Genomic DNA, 17,590 nt, shown 5'->3' on the forward strand with positions numbered 1-17,590 from the left:
CACAGCATGTGCAAGAGGGCCTTCCAGGGGAACTTTAGGGAAAGTAAACACAAGAAGGCCCCTGCTGTCGGTCTGTAAGTTCTTCTCTTCTGCTGAACTCCAACATTCTCTTCTAGCTGTGAAGAGAGACTGTGGTGTGGGCAAAGTAATCATGATAATAATAATGATAGAGCAGTAACATCTGCTGCAGGCTTACTACATGTCAGGCACTGTGCTCAATGCTTTACATATATTTAACCTTCATTTAACCCTCTAAACAACCCTATGAGGTAGATACTGTACTACTCAGATCCCCATCACATACATGAGGAAACCGAGGCTCAGGGAAGTAACTCACCAACATGAAGTCGTTACATGGCAGAGTCAGGATTTGAACCCAGGTAGTTTGTCTCCAGTGCTCTTATCCAGGACACTAAAGCTGTCTCTCAAAGTCTTTGCAGTCAGACAGACTTGGTTTCTTTCTTTCTTTCTCTTTTTGTGAGACAGACTGGCCCTGAGCTAACATCTGTTGCCAATCTCCCTCTACTTTGTATGTGGGATGCCACAACAGCATGGCTTGATAAGTGGTGTGCAGGTCCACACCCAGGATCCGAACCTGTGAACCCAGGGCTGCCAAAGTGGAGCACATGAACTTAACCACTAGGCCACCGGGCCAGCCCCTAAACAGACTTGGTTTAAATCTCTGCTTTACTATTTGCAAGCTGTGTGATACTGGGAAAGTTATTCAGTCTCTCAGTTTAGTTTCTCTTGAATAAAAGGCGAACAGAACTCCTGTTAGGATTCAACGAATCAGTTGGTATAAATTAGCATATAATAAGTACTCAATAAATGCTAGTTCCTTCTTGCTATCCTACTCTAATTTTCTCTAGAATCTTGAGAAAAGAAACCCTCATCTGAATCTACAAAGAGATCATTTCAAAGAAAGACTGCCCTGGTGTCCAGCATTCTTATCAAAAAGGATACGTTTGTAGCAGTGTAGAGGCAGGGAAACTAAATATGGTCAATGATGCCCTCGTCCATGGCCCACTTTACGTATTTCCAGTATGGAAAGCCAAAGGCATAAATGTATCTGCCTCCATACTCATTCATACAAGAGGTCAAGTAATTCCTACAGGTATATAGTGAAGTCTCAAGTAGGGCATGTATGACCTGTGTAGCTGCAAAGGGCCCTGCACTTGGTTTAATGCTCTACTGCTGCTGTTTGAAATTCTTAATGATTTTATCTTTGATTTTGTGTTTTGTAAATGAAGTCTGATGGGAGAAGGGAGCATGTGTGTGAACAGAGGGGACACGGTGGGCATGCGTGTGTGGGCACAGGCACAGTGGGCAATGGCAGTTTGTGTGCCAAACAGTTGGCTTGCCTGCCTGCTGTACACATTCAGGCCAGAAGCATGCTGGGGTGCTGCAGGGCCCCGGGGGGTGGCTGGGGCCAGGACCTAGGCCCTGATTAGTGATGGTCATGGAGGCAGCAGAAGCAGCAGTGGTGGTGGCAGCGGTGACAGGCTGGCTTGCCTGTCTTTTCCCAGAACCCATTCCCTATGCAAAAATATTAGCTCTCTGGCCAGAGCACTGAGATAAGAACTGCTAGCGTTTAGGCAATAACTGTCATCAAATCATGACAAAAGCACACACGTGGACATTGCAATAAAGTATATCAGAGAGATATCAGAGTTCTTCAAAGAGTTTAGAATCTCTGGTTCTAAAAACTGCTGCAACATTACAAAGCAAATATCCACAGGCTTAGAAATAGAAATTAAATGTAAAGATTGTTGCAGTTGATGGAAAAGAACACCATTTTCATATGCAGCTTCAAGTGAACCAATTAACAAGGAATACAATTTTGAAATTAATTTTTCTTTGTAATTGAAGATACAGCAATAGAAAGCACAAGTAGGCATTTTGAATTATAAACACATCATTAAGTGGCTTTTGGTTTCTTGTATGATGTATAAGTTACCAGATATACCAGAGAAAACATTAAAATGATGTATAAGTTTATATTTAAAATTAAATTCCAACATACATGAAACTAATGTGTATGAAGAGTTAAATCTTTTTAGAAAAATTGTTCCATAAGAATCATCAGCTCTAGATATAATAAAATTCATATTTTGAAAGAATTTATCAGAAATCTATTCCAATTTGTCACAGCCTATAAAGTATTCTTAACAGCTTCAGTGTCAGTTACATCAGCAGAAAGATCCTTCTCAGGGCCGGCCGGCCCGGTGGTGCAGCGGTTAAGTGCACATGTTCTGCCACACGTTCTGCTTCTCTGCGGCTGGGGGTTCGCTGGTTCGGATCCCAGGTGTGGACATGGCACCGCTTGGCAAAATCCATGCTGTGGTAGGTGTCCCACATATAAAGTAGAGGAAGATGGGGATGGATGTTAGCTCAGGGTCAGGCTTCCTCAGCAAAAAAGAGGAGGACTGGCAGTAGTTAGCTCAGGGCTAATCTTTCTCAAAAAAAAAAAAAAAAAAACTTTCTCAAAATTAAAAATTACCAAAAATTATGTGTGATCTTTCATTTGCCAAGAGCAACTGATCTGCTTTTAATTAGATCACTTAAAATACAGTTTCTAAAAGTATAAATTTTGATGATCCAATAAATGAATTTGAAAAGTGAGCCAGAAAAATCTTACGATCAATCAAGTTATTACATTAATAAAGTATTATTTATTGTATTATATGAAATTATATCAAAAATAAAATTTCTTTGCTATCTGTAGGTTTATGTTATTACTCATGTGTCACTATTACTCATTGCTTTAGAAATTTCTTCTTAAAGGAATAAAGCTTTGTATTTTAGTACCTTTAAGTGCATGTTTTCATCCTACGTTTTGAACGAAGGACTTTCCTTCTGCACTGGTCTTGTAAGTTATGTAGCTGGCCCTGCCCTCAAGGCCCAGGCAAGATCAGACTATCATCTCAGGAAACGTCATGTATTTTCTATGGTATGAAAACCTATACATTGAAATCTTTTTTACCAGAAAATTTTTTGCAGCTTTTATTCTGAAAGCATCAAAGCAATGTTTCAACACAATTATCTCTGTCATGTAAAACCACGGTTTCTGTGTTCAACCAAAATATCTCCGTTTAAGGTGTAAGCCGAGGAGTTGGGTACTGCTTCCAGGAAAGTCTGTTTATAAGTAAGACAGACCTACTTCACCCTCAAAGAATAGGCTTTGTTTGAACCTTCCTTGGAGACACGTGGCAATCTTGTTGCTAATATTCATCTCTTCATACAGACAATTCAAAAAAATTTTTTAAATTAGAAACAATGGAAAGCCTATATTTTTCTATAGAATTCCATGCTTAAAACTGTTAGGGAGAGATATTCTGAATGAGGAAATAAACTAGCTGCCCTCTCTATTAAAAAGCAGAGCCAAAATAATGGGGGGTCAAAAAGCATGTCAGAAATCAATCTTTAAGAGATGCAAACTGAAATCCAGAGTAATGATAAGGATTTGTGTTCAAACTGATTAAATAGGTGCCAACCTATCATTTGAAAAAAAAATTGTGACTTCAAATTCCTTCCTAGTACTCTTATTCACATACGATATAGTAAAAAAATATTTATAATATAGAATGACCCACAAAACCATAGAAAGTTAGACTTGATGTATTAGTCAGGATGAGTTAGGTTATGCATCAGTAACAAATTAACCTCAAAATTCCAAAGGCTTAACACAAGTCAAATATATTTTATGCTTATGCTATATGCTTGAAGTAGGTCCATTCAGACAGTGGCTCCACTATCTTATGACTGCATCACCTGGAACATGTGAGCTTCTCTATTTTTTTGGAAGGGAAGAGAGACTGAAGAACCGTACATAGGTTTTCCACAGCCTGGAAGTGACACAACACTTTTTACATCTAATTGGCCAGAACAGTCATGTAGCTCCAGAATGAGATATTGGCAAACACTAGTAATGCCTCCCCACTGAGGAATGAGTCTTAGACATAATATGGAATAATTTCTCTTGTTTTATCAATGAGGAAACTGAGGTCCAGAGAGGTATAAGTGAACTGACTGGGGTCACACAACAAGTGAGCGGCAGAGCAAAGTGGTTTTTAACCCAGACCCCTTGACTTCCTAGACTAGTGTATCTTCAATCTTTCCATCAAGATAAATAAGATGTGTAACTAAAGGAAAAGTAAAAGAAGAAAATGGTTGCTGTTTCCAACTACATTTTATTTAAAAAGTATAGTATGATTAACTGTAACTCAGTGTGAACATATCTGTACCCTAATCAACTGGGTTATCTTTTCACCAACAATTTAATCTACCCTAAAGTATAAATGCTCTTCATGGTCTGCTGTCATCATAAAAATTCCATTTCTCTAGAAGCCACATTCAGTCACGGACTACACTATGGCAGAAGAATCAGAAAGTCTGTGGTAGGCAGGGGCTCAGTAGCACTTCATAGCTAATTTTGTTCATTAAGTGTTGTAACAGTACTTTTGCTATCAGAAAAGACCAAATAATTTGGCAGATTACAAAGCAACAAAATAGCAAAGACTATTTTAAAAATCAAAGCTTGAGAAATCATCCAATTTTACACCAGAATTATACATGCAACAAAGCAAAATAAAAAATGAATTCCTATGGTATTTTGCACCAAATACCAGCAAAGAGCAGTGTGTTTATCAAACTGTGTCTATGAGCAGTTTATCTTAGTTTGCTGAGGTGACATGTGGCAGGAGGCTATAAAATTAACTTGGCTTGACCCTGATGGGGATGTTTGGTATTTAAAGAGACACATAACTTATTCAAATCCACAAAATACCATCTCTTGAAAAACTCAGACTATATGTTGGCCACAGGCATTAACAACTTTGGCTTTTCTTGTCTCTGTACCTCACAGTGCCAGTACTCACGAGTTACCTAGGCACACAGGCTGACTTTAACAGCTTCATTACGGAGAAGTGATAAGCAGAGGGCTAATTTGGTCTATTCTGCCAGGCCCATCCAGGAAGCAATTTGAACTTGGCTGTCCTAGCTTTAATTCTGTCCTCCTAGAGCTCTCTTTCCAGTTTTGTTTGCCTCTGAGCTAGCAAGATACTTAGACAAAACCCAGGGGAGGATGTAACCTCTGCAGATTTGATTTGGCTCCATGCCACCAACTCAAGAAAGGGACAGTCTGACATGGTGTCTGAGAATATTAGCACAAGGCTAGGAAACGAATCAATTTCATGGTCCATTCCATAGACTGCTCTGGATGAGAACCTAACCATGACGCTGGAGCTTTCCCCTTCCATTCCCTTTTTTCATCTTTTGTGATTTCAGTAGACCTCTCCTGATTACCTTCCTCTTCTCTTGCCTTTTAAAGGATGGAATGCCCCAGGGCTTAATCCTTAATCCTTAGCTGTTATATCTTAGGTGATTCCATTCATTCTCATGACTTTTAATAACATCAATATATCAATGACTCCTAAATGTATAGATCCAACATCAACCTTGCTCCTGAGTTCCATACTCACAAACCCAACTGTTGCCTGATATCTCCATGTGGATGTGTTATAGGCATCTCAAACTATCCAAAACAGAACTCTTATTTTTTTCTCTAAATCCTGCTCCTCTCCATCAACACAGTTGCTCAGGCCAAAAACTTGCTGTTATTCTGGATGTTTCCCTCTGGGCCTGGACATATGCTGCATCCTCTGTTTAGGATGCTCCGTTCTCAGATCTTGCTTGCTCTCTCCATTCCTTAATGACACCTCCTCCAAGAGGGCATCCCTAAACACTCTATCCAAAACAGCCACCACACTAAAGTTACTTTATCTCTTTATGGTGTTTTATTTTCTTTATATCACTCAACACTACAGAGTACGTTATTTATTTATTGCCTATCTCTTTCAGTGGTAATGGGATCCATGAAGGTACGATCATTATTTTATTGACAATGTCTCTAGTGCCAAGAAGGGTTCTGACACAAGGTAGGTGCTAAATATTTGTTGAAAAAACGAATGGCCCAATGCTTAAGTTTTAATGCCTTCCTCCTTGGGCAGCTTTTGTGATCTTTGGATAGCTAGTCTTTTTTTTTTTTTGAGGAACATCTGCCCTGAGCTAACATCTGCTGCCAATCTTCCTCTTTTTGCTGAGGAAGATGGGCCCTGAGCTAACATCCATGCCCATCTTCTTCTACTTTATACGTGGGACACCTACCACAGCATGGCTTGCCAAGTGGTGCCATGTCCACACCTGGGATCCAAACCGGCGAATCCCGGGCCACTGAAGTGGAACATGGGCACTTAACCGCTGCGTCACTGGGCCAGCCCCCAATAGCTAGTCTTTTAAAAATCGCAGTATATTTCAAACATTCTGAAAAGTATTACCCATCCATTTATTCTTCTTGTTCTCCTTTTACAAAAAAAGATACTACACATAGGGTTTGTGTAAACTACTTTTTCACTTAATATATTGGGACTATTTTTTCACATCAATTTTTTACAACATTATTTTTAATGATTTCAGATGACTTTGTCTCCTGATTTACTCTAATTTATTAACCAATCCCCCATTAAAGAGCACTTAGGTTAGGTCCAAGGTCTTTTGGGACTAAATCAACTATTATATCTTTTCTTCCTTTTTTCAATCAGTCAATGTCCAAAGGGTATTCCCCACTACAATTCATCATAGGTTACCAAAATATCACTATCTCTATTATGTTCTGTACTGTCTCTCTATTCCCAGCCCTTCCCATGGCCTCCAATGCTTCTGAAGCTTTTGCTTCATGATATACTTGGCTATATTTTGTACTCTTCTTAGAGTACTTTCTCCATCTATTTTTACTGAAACTTGGCTCTCTTCTCAAATTCCCCTACATCATTCTCAGTGAGAATTGTTATTACTCTACATACCGTATATATTTTGGGGTCAAGAGGTGGTATTGGCATCATCATTGCTTCCACTATTGCTTTTCGATCATTATACCCCCAGTCTCACATTAAACTCCTACTGCTCTCAGTATCCTGTCATCTCCTCTACCACCCTCAACCTCTCTTCATCTATTTGCCCCGTCACTCTCAATCACTGAAGATGTTAACACTTGATTCTGTCTTCTTCAGTTCAGCTCTTACCATCATCCCTGCTGATGTCAACATCACAGGAATGAAACTCAACCAACACTCTGACTTCTTAGTTCTTTGACCTCTCAGGTCAAACACTTTTTTAGTAAGCCTTTCTCTTCATATCCTGGAACTTGTCATCAGTTAAAATGGCATCTCTTCTGAGTTCAGTAATTCAAACATCCCACTACTTCCTGATGCCCACATCTTACCCTCAAGCTTGTTTTTTCAACTATTTCCACTATCTATGTCCACTGGTCTTATTAGACCTTTAATTCAAACCATCATTGTTTTAAGAACTGGGAATAAAGTGGTGAAAAAGATAGCTAAAATCTCTGTCTTGGTGGGACCATTAATAGCATACTTTCTTCCCAACCCTTTATCCTTATTTATGTTGAATTTCCTGGTCCAGCATTCCAATCATTCTATTAATAATGATCTTAAAAACATGTCCCCTGTCTTTTTGTCCCGTCCTCTAAATCTGGCAAAATCACAACACTGCATGAATCCAAACGTCTGCCTTTTCTATGAATTATGGTTGGGCAACTTAGTGTGAATGAACAAAACAAAGAAACAAACAAACGAACAAAACCCAGATCTAATATAGACTCGTCGTCACTAACCTTAAGTGGGTGCTAAACATTTTCTGACAAAGCTACTGTACTTCTCTCATCAGCTGTTTTGTTCTCCTCATTTCTCCTTCTCCCTTTTTATCCTAAACAGATGGCCTTGCTTCCCACTTCAGGGAAAACAGAGATCATTAAATAGAAATTGTCTTTATCAAGCTTACAAGTCTTTTAGCACTCATCATGTCCTCCTTTTACATTGAAAGAAGTGATCCTTCTCTTAGACAAGGCTAATCACTCCCACTCGTGCTTCTTAGGGACCTTTTAGCATTGATTATCCACTCTAGAACTTTCAATCTTCTCCTGCTTACTGGGTAACCAAGAGCATTTAAGAAGTTCTCTCCTTTCCATAACCAAACCATTTCTCAATTTATTCCAATTTGGCACTTGTCGTCTACAACTCCACTAAAATTGAAATTATCAAATTCACCAACCTCCATGCTGCTAAACCCAATGGACTTTTTGTAGTCCTTACTTTACATAATGTCTCTCAGCATTCAATGTGGCTGACTGCTTCTTTATGAACTTTAAACTGCTTTACTGAAGTAAAACATACATACAGAAAAGTCCCCCTATTTAAAGCATACAGCTCAGTGGCTTTAGTTCATTAACAGAATTGTGCAACTATCATCATAATTTAATTTGAGAACATTTTCATTGTCCCCAGAAAGAAATCCTGTACCCATCAGCAGTCACTCCCTATTTCCAGCCCCCTCTCAGCCCTAGACAACCACTAAACTACTATTTGTCTCCATAGATTTGCCTGGACATTTCATATACATGAAATCATACAATATGTGGTCTTTTGTGACTGGCTTCTTTTATTTAGCATAATGTTCCCAAGGTTTATCCAATATGTTCTCATTTCTTTTGGGTAGATATCTAGGGGTAGGACTGCAAACTCTATGTTTAACTTTTTAAGGAAGTGCCAGATTGTTTTCCAAAGTGGATATACCATGCCATATCAGTATGAGGACATCTTTTTTCTGGGACTATTAAGTTTCTTCAGAGAGGACTCTTTCAATATTCTGCCTGGGAGGGAGATATGATCTACTTCTGGGATAGGGAAGGAGGCCAGCCTTTCCATTTGCAGACTTTGAATTCATCCCAATTTCAGCCCTATCTGATTCATCTCACCTTCCAAAGGGAGTCCTGAGTCGTCTCTTCTCTGTTGAATTTCTCCAGAGTATTAATCTCCAGTCTTCTGTCTGGAACTAATATTCCACATATGACACTGTGGCTGGAGTATTAAGTTTTTTGATTCTTACCTGAAACATCTACCTCATACTATTTTTAGTTCTGCCCTATATTACCACTTTCCATTGTTCATGTTGCTTCTAATTCCCAAAATTTTCCAAAGTTCAGTGACATCAATCTCTTTTTGTGTGAATACTTTCCTCAGTGCTTTCTATGTGGCAGCTTCCTCTGTCCTGTTTAACAAGTTACTAATCCTCTATTCATTTTCCATTTTATAAAAATGTATATAAATCTCTGGTATATTAATGATTCTTCTCCTTTTGTATTTATTCTTGTGAATTTATACCTTTAAAAACATTCATTTACTCTCATCTTACCGATGTCTCAGGAAATAGAAGAGATAAACATAAGTGCTCAATTAATCATCTTAGCTAGGAAAGACATTTTCAGAGAGGTTCCATAAATTTCTATTAAGTTTATTATTAGGAATTTCCTAATTTTTTCATTGCTATTATGAATGAGTCCCCCTTCCCCACTATATCTTTTAAATAGCTAATGCTGCTATAGAGATTCATAGTAATTGAGTTCTGTATATTATTCAATTCTCTTAATTCTTTAAATTATTTTTTCAGTTGATTCTTATGGGTTTTATGGGTGAGCAATTATACTGAAAATAATGATAAAGTTTATGCGTTTCTCATTTTTGTATTATTTTTTCTTATGTTGTTATATTGGCTAGAACTTCCATGGAAATGCCAAAACTACAGGTTTTATAGGCACCTTTGTATAATGCTGATCTAACAGGAATTATTCTATTTTTTTCACTATTAAGTATTTCCCATGCAGATATTCTTTATTATGTTAAGAAATATTTTGTCTTTTGTCTTACTAAAACCAGGAATGAAAAATAAATTTTATCAAGTAACTATTCAGTATATACCGAGATGTTAATAAACTTTTCCTTCTTTGATACATTGTTAAGAAATATTCTATTTTTGGCTTCCAAAATAGTATCCATATTTAAATTCCTAGAACATATTCTACTTGGTTATACAGTATTATTCTTTATATACACTGTTAAATTAGATTCCTTATAATTATTTTAGGGTTTAAAAATCTGTATTTATAGGGAATATTTGTTTATAGCCCTTCTTATGGTTCTTTATATCCCTATATATTATTCTTACCAGGGTCAGGGAAAAAGAATGGTACCAATTCAAGAAAGAGTGGGTTTATAAAGAAGGCCGAAAGATAACCAATTACCATACTGAGCCAGGAATCTTAAAATAGGTCTTCTCGGGAATCCTAAAATCATTCTTCTAGAAAGCTCTTTACTTTTTAATTGCTAAAGCAAACCTAGGCTGGCATTAATGTTTCTGAAGCACTTATAGAAAATACAGCATATTTTATAAATGCTTCACAATCACTTGTCAAACATCAGCAAAAAGGCTCGTAAGAATAACAGGGTGGTCTTGAACCTGCCTGTGGGACTGCAGACTTCACAGAAGAACTTCTCACACAGAGAGAAAATCAGATGTGTGCAGACACAGGATTGAGGGTACAACTCAGAATCTTACCTTTCTATCTCGTTCTCCATTCAACAGAGGTGCTGTCACAAGAGGACTCTGCTAACTCTAATTTAACATATTTTTTCTTGAAGTACTTATAAGCTATAGAGTGAAAACTATGCACAGTCAGTGTACCTTGAAGGGAGGCTAAAGTATTTACCAAAAAATCTGTGGGTATATGGGGGATCCTAAAATCAAGAACAATTTTAATATACTAAAAGTAACAAACAGAAGAGTAAAATCTCTTACTCATGTTATTATAATATTTTCCTATAATCTTTACCTTTTCATCTAAGACTCAGTTTCTCATATGGGAAGGAAAAGGAACTAGAACAGCCACAACAATTTTGAAGAAAAAAGCAAAGTTGGAAGGCTCATGCAACATGGTTTTAAGACTTACTGTAAAGCTACATTAATCAAGGCAATGTGATATTAGCAAAGAATGGATAGACAGGCAGATCAATAGAAAAAAATCGAGTCCAGAAATATACCAACAAATATAGGATCAGTTGAGGTTTTTACAGATGTGCAAAGTAAATCCAGTGGAGAAAGGATAAGCTTTTCAACAATTACTGTTGCAGGCATTGGATAGCCATATGCAAAAAAATTGAACTTCAGCATAAACCTCACACTTTAAACAAAAATAACTTTACATTCACCAAGATAGACCACATTCTGGGCTACAAAACACACCTTACCAAGCTGAGAATAGAAATCATATAATGTTTGCTCTCAGACCTCAGTGGAATTAAGTTAGAAATTAGTAACAGAAAGTTAACTGGAAAATCCCCAAATATGTGGAGATTAAACAATACACTTCTAAATAATGCATGGGTCAAAGAATAAATCTCAAGAGAAACCAAAATATATTTTGAACTAAATAAAAATGAAAACACAACTTATCAAAATTTGTGGGATGCAGTGAAAGCAGTGCTTAGAGGGAAATTTATAGCACTGAATGCATATATTAGGGAAAAAAATCTAAAATCAATTATCTAAGTGTCCACCTTAGGAAACCAGAAAAAGAATATCAAATTAAATCTAAGAAGAAAAGAAATAATAAGAGGTAGAGTAGAAATCAATGTAATTGAAAATAGGAACTCAATAGAGAAAATCAATGAAATCAAAAGTTAGGTTTTTTTGTTTTTTTTTTTTAAAGATTGGCATGTGAGCTAACAACGGTTGCCAATCTTCTTTTTTTGTGTGTGTATGTTTTCTCCCCCAAATCCCCCCAGTACATAGTTGTATATTTTTTAGTTGTGGGTCCTTCTAGTTGTGGCATGTGAGACGCCACCTCAACACAGCCTGATGAGCAGTGCCATGTCTGCACCCAGGATTTGAACCGGCGAAACCCTGGGCTGCCAAAGCAGAGCGCGTGAACTTAACCACGTGGCCACAGGGCTGGCCCCTAGTTTTTTGAAAAGATCATTAGAATTGATAAGCCTTTAGCTAGGCTAATTAAGATAAAAAGAGGGATGACACAAACTACTAAGAACAGAAATAAAACAGGGGATATCACTAAAGATCCCATAGACATTAAAAGGATAATCAAAGAATACTACAAGCAACTCTATTCCCACAAACCTAGATGAAATGGACCAGTTCCTTGAAAGACACAATCTGCCAAAAATCACACAAGAAGAAACAGATAATCTGTATAGGTTTATATCTATTAAAGAAATTGAATCAGTAATTAATAACCTTCCAAAACAGAAAGCACCAGGCCCAGATGGGTACAGTAGTGAATTCTACCAAACATTTAAGGAGGAAATCATACCAATTCTCTACAATCTCTTTCAGAGGACAGAAGCAGACGGAATTCTTCCTAACACATTCTATGAGGCCATTATTACCCTAATACCAAAACCAGACAAAGACATTACAAGAAAAGAAGGCTATGGACCAATATCTTTCATGAACATGGATGCAAAAATCCTCCACCGAGTGGGATTTATTCCAGATATGCAAGGCTGATTCAACATTCAAAAAATCAAGTAATGTAATCTATTACATCAACAGGCTAGAAAAGAGAAACACACGATCATATCAATAGATGTAGAAAAACTATTTGACAAATCCAATGCCCATTCATAATAAAAACTCTCAGCAAACTAGGAATAGAGGGAACTTCTTCAACTTGACAAAGAATATCTACAAAAAACCTACAGCTAACATCATACTTAATGTTCAGAAACTTGCATTTTTCCTACTAAGTTCAGGTACAAGTTAAGGATATCTTCTCACCACTTCTTTTCAACACCATACTGGAAATATTAGCTAATGCAAAAAGACAAAAAAAGAAAATAAAAGGTAGACAGATTGAGAAGGAAGAAGTAAAACTGTCTTTGTTCACAGATGACATGACTGTCTATGTAGAAAATCCAAAAGAATCAACAACAAATTCCTGGAACTAACAGTGATTATAGCCAAGGTTGTAGGACACAAGGTTAATACACAAAAGTCAAATGCTTTCCTATACACCAGCAATGAACAAGTAGAATTTGAAATTAAAAACACAGGGCCAGCTCGGTGGCTGAGTGGTTAAGTTTGTATGCTCTGCTTCAGTGGCCTGGGGTTTCACTGACTTGGACCCTGGGGGTGGACATGGCAATACTCATCAGACCATGCTGAGGTGGCATCCCACATGCCACAACTAGAAGGACCCACAACTAAAATACACGACTATGTACTGGGGGGATTTGGGGAGAAAAAGCAAAAAAAAAAAAAAAAAAGAAAAATTAAAAAAAGAAAAGAAACACAATACCATTTATATTAGCATTCCCCAAAATGAAATACTTAGTTATAAATCTAAGAAAATATGTACAAGAGCTGTAAGAGGAAAACTACAAAACCTTGATGAGCAAAATCAAAGAACTAAACAAATGGAGAGATATTCCATGTTCATGGATACAAAGACTCAATATTGTCAAGAAGTCAGTTCTTTGCAACTTGATCTACAGGTTCAATGCTATCAATCCCAATCAAAATCCCAGCATGTTATTTTGTGGATATTGACAAACTGATTCTGAAGTTTATATGGAGAGGCAAAAGCTCTAGAACAGCCAACACAATACTGAAGAAGAACAAAGTTGGAAGACTGACACTACCCGACTTGAAGACTTACTACAAAGCTACAGTAATCAAGATAGTGGGGTATTGGTGAAAGAACAAATAGAATAGAATAGAGAGCTCAGAGGTAGACCCACATAAGTATAATCAACTGATCTTTGACAAAGGAGCAAAGGCAATACAATGGAACAAAGATAACCTTTTCAACAAATGTTCAAAGACAGCCTGGAACAACTGGACAGACATCCCTATGCAAAAAAATGAATCTGGAGACAGATGTTACACCTTTCACAATAATTAACTCAAAATGGATCATAGACCTAAATGTAAATGGCAAAACTATAAAACTCCTAGAATATAAATAGGAGAAAACCTAGGTGACTTTGGGTATGGTGATTACTTCTTAGATACAACACCAAAGGCACTATCCATGAAAGAAATAATTGGTAACATGGACTTCATTAACAGTAAAAACTTCTGCTCTGCAAAAGACACTGTCAAGGGAATGAGAAGACAAGCCACAGACTGGGAGAAAATATTTGCAAAGACACATCTGATAAAAGACTATTATCCAAAATGTACGAAGAGCCCTTAACACTTGATAATTAGAAAACAAATAACCTGATTTAAAAAGGACCAAAGACCTTAACAGACATCTTATCAAAGAAGATATACAAATGGCAAGTAAGCACTTGGAAAGATGCCCCACAATTTATGTCATCAGGGAAATGCAAATTAAAACAACGAGATACCACTACACACACTACAATGGCCAAAATCTGGAACACTGACAACACTAAGTGCTGACGAGGATGTGAAGCAATAGGAACTTTGATTCCTTGCTGGTGGAGATGCAAAATGGTACAGCCACTTTGCAACACAGTTTGGTAGTTTCTTATAAGACTAAACATATTCTTACCATAGGATCCAGTAACTGTGCTCCTCGGTATTTACCCAAAAGAGCTGAAAACACGCCCACACAGAAAACTGCACACAGATGTTTACAGCAGCTTTATTCATAATTGCCAAAACTTGGAAGCAACCAAGATGTCTTCAACAGATGAATGGATAAATAAACTGTGGTACATCCAAACAACGGAATATTATTCAGCACTAAAAAGAAATGAGCTATCAAACCACAAAAAGACATGGTGGAAGCTTACACGCATCTTACTAAGATAAAGAAGCCAATCTGGGAAGGCTACATACTGTATGATTCCAACTATATGACATTCCAGAAAAGAGAAAACTATGGAGACAAAAGGTCATTGGTTGCCAGGGGTTGGCAGGGAGGATAAACAGGCAGAGCACAGAGCATTTTTAGGGCAGTGAAAACACTCTGTATGATACCGTAATGGTGGATACATGTAATTATAAATTTGTCAAAACCCATAGAATGTAGAAGACCAAGAGTAAACCATAATGTAAACTATCAACTTTGGTTGATTATGATGTGTCAATGTAGGTTCATCAATTGTAACAACTGTACCTCACTGGTGGGGTGTGTTGACAATAAGGCAGGCTCTGCAGGTGTGGGGGCAGGGGGCAGATAAGAAATTTCTGTATCCTCCTCTTAATTTTGCTATGAACCTAAAACTGCCCTAAAAAATAGTCTTTTAGAAAGTTAACTCTAAATAGATCATAGACTAAGTGTGAAACATAAATTTTAAAACTCTTAGGAGAAAATATAGGAGAAAACATCTGTGACCTGGAGTTAGGCAAAGAATTTTTACATATGACATCATGAGCACAACGCATAAAAGAAAAAATTGATAAATTAGACTTCATCAAAATTAAAAACATTTTATCTGTGAAAGACATTTTAAAAGAAAAGTGCTAAACTGGAGGAAAATATTTGCAAATTACATATCTAACAAAGGACTTCTATCTAGAATATATAAAGAAGTATCAAAATGATACCAGATAGAAATGTGGAAGGACACAAAGTGGAGTTTATAAGATATGTATAAGGTAAATGTATGATAACAATAGCACAAAGGCTGGGAGGGGGAAAGTGGAAGTATACAGTTGTATGGGTCTTATACCATACATGGAGCACATTAAATAACTTAAAGATAGACTGTTCCATGATTTGCAGATCTTGTAAATGGCATTGTTGTATTAATTTCAGTTTCCAATTGTTCATTGTTAGTACAGAGAAGCACTATTGAATTTTGTGTTGGCTTTTTTTTTTTTTAAAGATTTTTCTATTTTTTCCTTTTTCTCCCCAAAGCCCCCCAGTACACAGTTGTATATTCTTCGTTGTGGTATGTGGGACGCTGCCTCGGCGTGGTTTGATGAGCAGTGCCATGTCCGCGCCCAGGATTCGAACCAACAAAACACTGGGTCGCCTGCAGCGGAGCGCGCGAACTTAACCACTCAGCTACAGGGCCAGCCCCTGTGTGTTGGCTTTTTATCCTGCAACCCTTATAAACTCCTTTAGTTGTAGGAACTTTTCTGTAGAGTCCATGGGATTTTCTGTAGGCAATCATTTCATCTGTGAATAAGGACAGTTTTATTTATCCTTTTCCAATCTTTCATCTCAAGTACTTTTGGCATTTCTTTTAGAGCAGGTCTGCTGGTGATGAATTCAGTTTTCCTTCATCTGAAAATGTCTTCATTTCACCTTTATTCATCAAAGATATTTTCACTGGATATGGAATTCTGGGTTGGCAGTTCTTTTCCCTCAACTTTAAAAATGTTGCACTCTTTCTATTCTTGGTTTCTTATGAGAAATACATAGTCATTCAAATTGTTGTTCTCCTATATGACAAACGTCAATTTTCTCTGGCAACTTCCATTATCTTTTCAGTTTCTAGTTTTCACAAGTCTAATTATGATGTGTCTGGGAGAGGATTTCTTTGAGTTTATCTTGCTTATGGTTTGCTGAGCTTCTTGAATCTTCTTGTGTCTTTCACCAAATGTGAGAAATTTTCTTCTAATATTTTTCTACTTTATGCTCTTTTTCCTCTTTCTGGTATTCTCATATAGGTCCCTTTGGCTCTGTTTAAATTTTTTTTCAATCTTTTTTCTTTCTGTTGTATAGACTGCATAATCTCAACTGATTTCCCCACAAGTTTACTGACTTTTCCCTCTGTGATCTTTTTTCTGATATTGAGCTCATCCAGTGGATTTTAAAATTTCAGTATTTTAATCTTTCAGTTCTAAAATATCCATTTGGTTCTTTATATCTTCTATTTCTATGCTGAGACTTTCTATCTTTCCATTTGTTTGAAGAGTATTTGCCCTTCCTTCATGAAGCACAGTTATAACAGCTGCTTTAAAGTTGTCTGATAATTCCAACATTTGTGTCACTTCTGGTTTGCATCTATTGATTGTTTTTTCTCTTGTGAGTTGAGATTTTCAAGGTTCTTCATAGCCAAGTAATTCTGGATCATGTCCTGGGCATTTTGACTATTATGTCATGAGACTCTGGGTTTTGTTTAAATTCTAAGGATATTGTTGATTTTGCTTTGTTTTGTTCTGTTGTAGCAGGCATTCAACCAGGAGTGGTTCAGGTCACAGTTCCAACCTGTCTTCTGTGAAGTGTTGTTATAATGTCAGTTAAGTTTTCAAAGCATTTGTAGTGCTATTTGAATCAGTTTCATGTATGCCTTACTCAGTGGACAGTGTGGGACCCTGGCAGTGGCTATGGTATGCTGTCTGGGGAAGGAGTCAGAAGTTTTTCTGTAAAGGACCAAACAGTAAATATTTTAGGCTTTGCTGGCCATGTGGCAAAATGAGAAGGTACTCATATAACAAGGGAGAAATTAATTCCACAATATTTTTTACTGACAAAATTAAAAATGGAATCATAACTGTGCATACTTTTTTTCATTCAGGTCTTATAATGAGAAGAGTGGAATTATTTTTTTGAGGGGTAGGAGAGAAGATAATTTCACTTAATTAGTGTGCAAAGCTAATGTTCCCTATCATCCAAATTGAAAATGTTCATCTGTTAATGCTGATCTGTAAAGAGATTTTTTATATAATTCATCTGCAAAAATATCTTTTCATGCAGACAGGTATTGTCAAATAGTGATATTAACCCACAAGCATATGA

The 17,590-nt window shown here is 36.9% G+C and overlaps 1 protein-coding gene across 11 annotated transcripts in view; it reads right to left on the bottom strand.

Annotated features, from left to right (window-relative positions):
* KIAA1328 (KIAA1328 ortholog) overlaps positions 1 to 17,590 on the bottom strand; it is a 337,652-nt gene that overhangs the window by 3,381 nt on the left and 316,681 nt on the right. The window lies entirely within an intron of this gene.

Source organism: Equus asinus, chromosome 7 (genome assembly GCF_041296235.1).
Source record: "Equus asinus isolate D_3611 breed Donkey chromosome 7, EquAss-T2T_v2, whole genome shotgun sequence".
NCBI lineage: Eukaryota > Metazoa > Chordata > Mammalia > Perissodactyla > Equidae > Equus > Equus asinus.